This window comes from Phodopus roborovskii, unplaced genomic scaffold, assembly GCF_943737965.1.
Source record: "Phodopus roborovskii unplaced genomic scaffold, PHOROB, whole genome shotgun sequence".
Taxonomy (NCBI): domain Eukaryota; kingdom Metazoa; phylum Chordata; class Mammalia; order Rodentia; family Cricetidae; genus Phodopus; species Phodopus roborovskii.
Window position 1 is genome coordinate 20025530 of NW_026126448.1, and position 8922 is coordinate 20034451.

At 44.2% G+C, this 8922-nt stretch overlaps 1 non-coding gene and 1 pseudogene across 1 annotated transcript; both read right to left on the minus strand.

Annotated features, from left to right (window-relative positions):
- Positions 1 to 2986: 2986 nt before the first annotated feature.
- On the minus strand, positions 2987 to 3456 carry LOC127225049 (60S ribosomal protein L23a-like; annotated as a pseudogene).
- Positions 3457 to 6485: 3029 nt separating this feature from the next.
- On the minus strand, positions 6486 to 6619 carry LOC127225539 (U11 spliceosomal RNA). The gene has a single exon (XR_007834822.1). It is a non-coding gene; the product is annotated as a U11 spliceosomal RNA (small nuclear RNA).
- Between the last annotated feature and the right edge of the window lie 2303 nt (positions 6620 to 8922).

An 8922-nucleotide genomic window follows, 5' to 3' on the forward strand; every position in this document is an offset into this window, starting at 1 on the left:
TACTCGAGGCCCCATCTGGTTTTGTTCTGCCCACCAGCACGTTGGGCTCTGATAGCTGATCTCGTTTAGAGGATTCTGTGTATCTGAGTGAAGAAGGACGTTGAACAACGGGACTATCACATTTTCTGAAGGAGCGACCATCAAGGTTGAGACATTTCCCTGTAGGATAGTAAAGACATCATAGACACCCTCCAACCCCCCCACCCCCGCTCAGGAGATTATGGGCATAAACTGGACATAGGCCCTCCGTAGCTGCAAGTCATTGTCAACAATGAGGACATTAGGGTTTCTACACAGGCTTGCTTCCATCTTGCTAGGTCCCAGGCTCTGCCCTCGACACTGGACCTACCCTACTTCAAGGGCTCATTACTGCTTTTGGGATGAGAAGCATCATCAATGCAACTTCCTCAAGTTCCTAGGTGTGAGAGTTGAGGAGAAGTAGCTGACCTGCGGAGCCCCTACAACTGTCCCTGACTGCTTGGGGAATCTATTGGGGAGACTGAACACACTCACCCGGGGACTCCAGATGACTTCAGGCCGTATCTTTGGGGGGAGGATTGAGACATGAATGTTTTATTTGTATCTATCTGATTTTTCTTTTGACATAGGATTTTCTCCAGCCCCTATACATCTGAGTAGGCTGAGGCAAGAAGGGTTATGAGTTTGAGACTAGCCTGGGCCACACCAGTGAGTTGTAATCCAGCTCCTGGGATACTGTCTCAAAAAGTTAATTTAAAAAACCTCACCCCTCTTCTCTGTACTCCTACTTGGTCTTGACGCCTTCACATAGCTCCCTAACAGTCAGAGAGCCCCGCTGCCTTAAGTCTTCAGTCTGCTAATGCACCCCCGAATCCTTAGAACAAAACTGGAACTTGGTATCAGTCCCCCTGACCTTGGCTTGTTTTCTTTCTGTCCCTCTGCTGCCTTTCAGTGGCTCCCCACACCCACTCTGCCAATCATCACTGAACCACACCCCAGCCCCACACTGGCCCTCTCATTCCAACACAGGAATCCCATGGCCTTTGAAGGTATGTGATTTCCCCATGCCTGGGACACCCCTCCAGATCTTCAGCTGCCTTCTTCCCAGGCTGAGGCCCTCCTGGTCCTTACTGTCCTCCTGGACACTCTCTTCCACATCTGTTTAAATGTCCTTACCCATATCCGATGGGGCTCTCTCCTGTATACTCGATCCCCCTCCACAATATGTACCCTGCAATAAACTCTCTGTGAGGACGACGGCAGGTTATATTAGTCACAGAAGACACGATGGTACAAGGAATGCTCAAAATAATTTGTTGCTTAAGGACTACTGCACTTTTGTTCCTACCTCCCCAACCCCCACAGCTTGTCTCTCCCTTCCACACTCTCAGAGATCAGAAACAGATGGGGAGTGAATCAGAAGAGGAGGGAGAGGCAGAAAGAGAGGAAGCTCTGCCAGTTGATGAAAAAAGGAAAAGGAATCTGAGACTAACGTAGATGGAGACAGGTGAGTCATGGCCTCACCCACCCACCCAACCGCTGCCCCACCATCAGGACCAAGGAAAAGACTGGCTTCTGGCTTAGGCGTCAGGGTCAGAGTCAAGGTCTCCTGGCACTGTGCTTGTGAGATCAACCTCAGCATCCTTACATGTAACTAGAGATGAAGGTTGGAGTGACATTGCAAGAGGGTCCCTGTGAGTTTGAGACCAGCCTGGTCTACATAGTAAGTTCCAAGACAGTAGAGAGACCCTGCCAAAAAAAAAAAAAGAAAGAAAGAAGAAAAGAAGAAAAGAAATCATGGGTCTGTGAGAGGATGGAAAAAGCCTCTCAGACACAGCTGTATGTATTGGGACAGGGGTTGTGAAGGGAAAATGAAGTACCACACACATGCAAAAGATCTTAGAACATGTCCAGTATGTAGTGAGCACTCAAGACATGCCAAATGGAACTGGGTGTCTTAGCACAGATCTTCAATCCCGGCAGATCTCTGTGAGTTCTAAGCCAGTCTGTTTACATAGTGAGCCTGTGTCTCAAAAAACAAAACAAAACAAACAAAAAATCCCACCCCCAACAAAAAAGGAATTCCAGACGGCATTACTATTAATATTACACAGCATTTACCACCTACTACCCACCTACATACAGTGCCTAGTGCCCAGGCAGTACTGCCTCAGCTACGCAAGGGACCTTAGTTTAGGCTGCAGTTTCTTCCAAGCAGGTATTACGTGAGCTGGTGCCACACATGTAGCTTTGTCCACTGGAGTATGAGCTCCTTGAGCCTGTGAACACCTTCCAGCCCTGTGCAGGAACATCAAAGCCCGTAAGTACTCCACATTCTTTTTCCTCCTGTTTTTCTTTTCTCTCTTTTAGTGACCATTACTATTTTTAATAATTTACTTATTTTTATTTTATATAGATTGGTGTCAGATCTTGGAATCACAGATGGTTGTGAGTTGCCATGTGGATGCTGGGAATTGAACTTGGCTCCTCTGGGAGAGCAGTCAGTGCTCTTAACCTCTAAGCCACATCTCCAGCCCCGCCCCGCTTTTCTCTTTTCTTCCCTCATTCCTACCGGGAGACAGGGTCTCATTATACAGCCCTGGCTGAGCTGGTACTCAGAGATTTTGCCTATCTCTGCCTTCTGGGTGCCAGGATTAAATATATGTATCACAACACATAGAGTGTTTATATTTTTAAATGATTTACTTATCTTTATTTTACGTGTATAGGTGTTTGCCTATGTGTATGTATGTAAACTTCATTTGTGCCTAGTACCAAGGATGCCAGAAGAGGTAGGAGTGCTGAATACTAGGACGTGAACAAGCCTCTGCCTCCCAAGTGCTGGGTACATAAGTGAGACCCTGTACCAAAACACAAAAGAAAGCAAACACTCCCACACCCCATACTCTCATACACATGCATGCACACACACAAATAGTTATTTTTTAAAAAAAAAATTTTTAAAGGTGAAAAAGTGTATATTTGGAATTAGCCAACTGGACTCAGTTTAAATGATCCCAATTTTGTTGACAACATCCAGAGCATCATAATCGGGAGCCAACAGAACACATGCCTTCTTCTCTCCTTCAGGCCTTAAGAGGGTGTTGACTTTGGCCACATCGATGTCATAGAGTTTCTTCACAGCCTGTTTGATCTGGTGCTTGTTGGCCTTGACGTCCACAATGAACACAAGTGTGTTGTTGTCTTCTGTCTTCTTCATGGCTGACTCAGTGGTCAAGGGGAATTTGATGATGGCATAGTGGTCAAGCTTGTTTCTCCGGGGCGCGCTCTTCGAGGGTGTTTTGGCTGCCTCCGGAGCCGCAGGGTCTTGGGCCTCCGGAAGGCGGGTGACGTGCGGATCTTCTTCTTTTTTGTGGCTGTGGACGCCTTTCAGCACTGCTTCTTGGCTTTCAAGATCTTCGCTTTGGCTTAGGCTTTGGGAGAGGCAGGAGCTTCCGTCTTTGTTTTTGGCGCCATCTTGGCGAAAAGGCAAACATTTTTGTTTTTTGAGACAGGGTTTTTCTCTGGGTAGCCTTGGATGTTCTGGAACCCTCTGCGTTGACCAGGCTGACCTCAAACTCTTAAAAGTTCTGCCTGCCTCTGCCTCCCCAGTTTATTTCAAAGATTTTAAAATTATATTTCTTTTTTGATTTATGGGTGGGAAGATCATAGGTGGCATATGAAGGTCAGAAGACAACTGGTAAGGCTTGATTCTTTCTATCATATGGCATACACATACATACACATAAATAAAAATAAATCTAAGCACTCAAGATCCAGAAGCAGGCAGACCTGTAAATTTTAAGACCAGGCCTGAGCAGTGGTGCTTTTAATCCCAGCACTTGGGAGGCAGAGGCAGGTGGATCTCTGTGAGCCAGCCTGGTCTACAAAGCAAGTTCCAGAAAGGCTCCAAAGTTATACAGAGAAACCCTGACTCAAAAAACAAAACAAAAAAAAAAAAAAAAAAAAAAAAAGCCTGCCTGATCTAAAAGAGAAAAAAACAAAAAACTCCAGCCATGAGGACTACATAGTGTGATCCTGCCTCATAAATAAATAAATTTTAAAAAGGTTATGAACCAACCTGATCTTCAAAGTGAATTCCAGGACATTCAGAACTATTACAGAGAAACGATGTTTCAAACAAACAAACAAACAAACAAGAAAGGGATATGGACATATATGAAATATGCACATCAAAATATATATCTATGCTGGGCTTTGTTGGTGCACACCTTTAGTCCCAGCACTCAGGAGGCAGAGACAGGCAGATCTCTGTGAGTTTGAGGTCAGCCTGGTCTACAAGTGAGTTCCAGGACAGACTCCAAAGCAATACAGAGAAACCCTGTCTCAAAAAAAAAAAAAAAAAAAAAAAAAAAAAAAATATATATATATATATATATATATACACACACACATACACACACACACATTAGTACACATATTGGACATGAAATATATATCAAAGGAAGAAATTGTATAGTTTTATAGGATTCCCTTACTCTTACAGGAAGGTATTTCAAAGTGGAGTATTCCGTTTGTCTGCATAATACAGTGTAACCTCAATTTTCTAACCTGTAGAGCCTTACCCACTCCTCTTAAAAATCAGTTAAGGTGGCTGGAGAGATGGCTCAGAGGTCAAGAGCACTCGCTGCTCTTCTAGAGGTCTTGAGTTCAATCTCAGCAACAACATGGTGGCTAACAGCCATCTATAATGAAATCTGGTTTTCTCTTTTGGCTTGCAGGCAGAACACTGTATACATTATAAATAACTCTTTTTTAAAAATAATAAATTCGCTGAGCGTTGGTAGCTCACACCTTTAATCCTAGCACTCAGGAGGTAGACGCAGGTGGATTTTTGTGAATTCAAGGCTAGCCTGGTCTATAGAGTGAGTTCCAGGACAGGCTTCAAAGCTACACAGAGAAACCCTGTCTGGAAAAAAGCCAAATTAAAAAAAAAGATAATAATAAATTCTGGGGCTGGAGAGATAGCTCAAGAGCATTGGCTGCTCTTCCAGAGGACCTGGGTTCAATTCCCAGTACCCACATGGTAGCTAACAACTATCTGTAACTCCAAGATCTGACTCTCTCACATAGACGTACATGCAGACAAAACACCAACAAAATAAAAATAAACTATTTTTTTAAATGATAAATTCTGTTAAAAAAAAAAAATCAGGCCAGTCGGTAGTGGCACGGTGGCACACACCTTTAATCCCAGCACTCAGGAGGCAGAGTCAGGTTTGGTCTACAGAGTGAGTTCCAGGAGAGGCTCCAAAACTACAGAGAAAACCTGTATTGTAAAATAAAAAATAAATAAATAGAAAAAATTCAGTTAGGGTTGGGGGGCTGGAGAGATGGTTCAGTAGTTAAAAGCACTGGCTGCTCTTCCAGGGGACCCAGATACCTACATGGTAGCTCGTACATGTCTTCAACCCCAAATCCCAGGTATGCATGTAGACAAAACACACATATAAACCAAAAACAATTTAAAAGTGAGCAAAAAGAAATCGCTAATGAGGGCTGAAGAGACAGCTCAGAGGTGAAGAACACTTGGCTGCTCTTCCAGAAGAGTTCAGTTCCCAGCACCAATATGACAGAACACAAAGAAATGTAAAGTTCAGTTTCAGAAGATCCCATCTCCTTTTTGTTCTCCATGGGCACCAAAGCATGTAAGTGAGGGCAAAACACTTACACATATCAAATATATATAATTACAAACATAGTATAATTACAAATATATACACACATATATTGTATCTCTATCTCTATCTCTACACACACACACATTTACAAGTCGAGTTGAGCCAGGTGTGTGGTGATATTATTTAAAACTTATTAAAGCTTGCCTGGGAATTCAGAAAGCAGTCAGCAGACACAACACTTTAATCCCAGGGCTCAGGTTTAAGAGGTAGACGGATCTCTGTTAGTTCAAGGTCATGCTGAACTACTAGAAACTGGTCCAGTCCTAAAAAGAAACAACTCACACTTGGGATCACACGCCTTTAATCCTAGCACTCATGAGAGGTACATAAGACAGGGTCTCAGAGCTGGCATTCACTCTCCAGCCATTTTGAGAAAAGGATAGTGTGATTTGTGAACCTGAAGAGCAGTGAAGTTGAAGCATCATAAGGATCGCCCCTTTCGTCCGAGCTGAAGGAGTTAGTGGCCAGCTATTTGTTTTTCTGATCTTCACTTTGAACCCCAATATCAACCTCTGGATCGTTTATTTGTTGCCTTACATACGTGTAGCATAGACCTGTAACTCCCACCTTCTGAAAGCTGACAAAAGTGGCACTCACAAACTTGCTATGGGTATAGAAAAAACACAAACAATGTACAATAGTTAGAGTTTTCTTCCTTTGATGATTCCTGGAAACATTCAGAACACAGTCTGCAGAGTGCTGAAGATAACACCATTGGATGCTTCTTAAGTCCTATAACAAACCAATAGTACTACACGTGCTGATCTAACCTTGGCTGCTAAACTCTGAAATTGCACATACAAAGCAGGCGCCGGGACCAACGATCACCAGCTGCCCAAATACCAAAAAATTATGCTTCCGAAATCTCTTGATGTCGATTCCGCACGCAGAGCAATCGAGTTGCCCTACGTGTGCCACTCACGACAGAAGCCCTTTTTGCCTGGGCACGCCCGGGAAAAGGGTGGCAATGTCGGCCCACCCATTTTAGGGTAAAGGTGAAAAATGAATTTCCGCCCCCAACTTTTAATTTTATACTGTCGAAGCTAGGGAGAAAACTCCGAACTCTCCCGAGGCAAGTTTTCACAAAGAGAAATGTTGGGTTTCGATTTTGAATAGAAATAAATGAAGACTGTGAGTCAATATGCAAATCGCAGCAGTGCTTGTCGGGAAGGCAGTGGCGGGCGCAGCGGGAAAGGTAGGCGCCTCTGAAGCCGGCAACTGCTTCCAGCTTGTTGTGGGAAGGTTCGCCCAGGGCAGTCTAGCTCTAGATGCCTGTGGGTAACTTACTGGGGAGCAGCGAGCCCCAACCTATCAAAACTGAAAATATGCAGTCTAGTGCCACTTGTAGCCGTCCATCCTAGACTAGCGTTGACATAGACGCACAGGCGGAGCTATAGCCTGTAAAAGCAAAAACGGAGCAACGGTTCACCCACACACCCCATTCCCCCGTTTTCAGAACAGGGTTTCTCTGTGTAGCCCTAGCTGTCATGGAACTCGCTTTGTAGACCAGGCTTGCTTCGAGCTCAGATCCTCCTGCCTCTGCCTCTTGAGTGCTGGAATTATATGCATGCACCGCCAAGCCTGGTTCAGACTTTTTTTTTTTTTTTTTTTTTAAAGAATTTCGGTATGGTGGCTAATTCCTGCATTCAGAAATCAGAATCAAGAACATCACAGAGAATTCTAGTTAGGCTGGGATAGGTAGATGTTGAGTTCCAAGCCACCCTGGGCTACATGATACCCTATCTCAAACAAAACCAAACCGTTGTATAGTGGTGCATGGCATGCCACGTGGGAGGCTACATCAGTTCCACGTAAGCCTAGGTTACATGGGGAACCTGTATCAAAAGACAAAAAGCACCCCAAAACGACCGATGGATTTTAATCAATTTATTTCTGAGACAGGGTTTTGTTCATGACTAGCCCCTAAGTCCGGCAATCACCATCTTGGGGTGTTCAGCTGAGCCCACTTGCAAAAGATCACACGAGTTAGTTGAGGTCTCCTCAAGGAGGGGGTGTTAGGTTGTCATTAAGACTCACCTGAGTATCAGCTGCTCAAGAAAGCATTGCATGTGTCTCCAGCAAAGGTCAGTGTATAGGCCAAGGAACACCTTGGGAGGAGCTCATCTCTGCACTATGAAAGTCACTGTCCCTGCTGAGTAAAGATTTTGGGGGACCAAACACCCACACCCCTGTTGCTAACCCCTCACCGACTCAATAAACTAACTGGCTGCCCAGAGTCAACTTTGATGGAATCATGCCTCAGTGTAGTTTGCTGTTGGGACTACAGGAAGAAGAGTAGACATTATGTCTCCTCATGTAGCCCTGGACTGATTTTGAGGGGCTTCTGCTTCGGCTGCCAGAGTGCTTTTTTTGTTTTGTTTTTTTTATTTTTTGTTTTTTGTTTTTCAAGACAGGGTTTCTCTATGGCTTTGGAAGCTATCCTGGAACTAGCTCTTGTAGACCAGACTGGCCTCGAACTCAGAGATATGGCTGCCCTGCCTCCAGAGTGCTGGGACTAAAGGCATGTGCCACCACCACCCCATCAGAGTGCTTTTTAAGGAAGACAGGGGAAAAAAGGCTCTCACTATTCAGCATGACTATGTCGCCCCCTAACTCTGAATGCAGGCTCCTGAGTGATAGGATTTCTGGAATAACCCAGTAATCCTTGGTTTGCCGTCTGTGTAGGGTGGAAGTCAATGTCTAATATTGTTCCTCAATCATTTCAGTTTTTAACATAGGGTCTCTCACCTAATCGTCTTCAATTCATGTAGATTGGCTAACAAGCCCCAGGAATCCTCCTGTTTTCACCTCTTCAGGGCATATAGGTACCAATGTGACCCAGCTTTTTCTGAGAATACAATGCAGGTTCTTAAGTTTGTACATCAAATACTTTACCCACTTAGTAGCCACCTCCCCACCCCTTACCATTTTTGCATTAATGTGTATGGAATGTGTATGGAAGCCAGGCACAACAGCATATGCATACTTTTGAAACAAAAAAATAGACTTTTGGACAATATATTTTAATATTGTAGAGTTTCCTGGCCTCTATGAAGTGAAATCTTCAAAGAAAGGAGATACATAAATAACAGCTCCTGCAGTGCGAAAGGAAAAGGCAGTTGAAACTGGCGGATGCTATCAAGTATCCATCAAGGGATCCTTCTATAATCCAACAGCATTCATTTGTTCCCAAACCCTTTATTTGACACATGGTCTTACTGTGTAGTCCTGGCTAGCACGG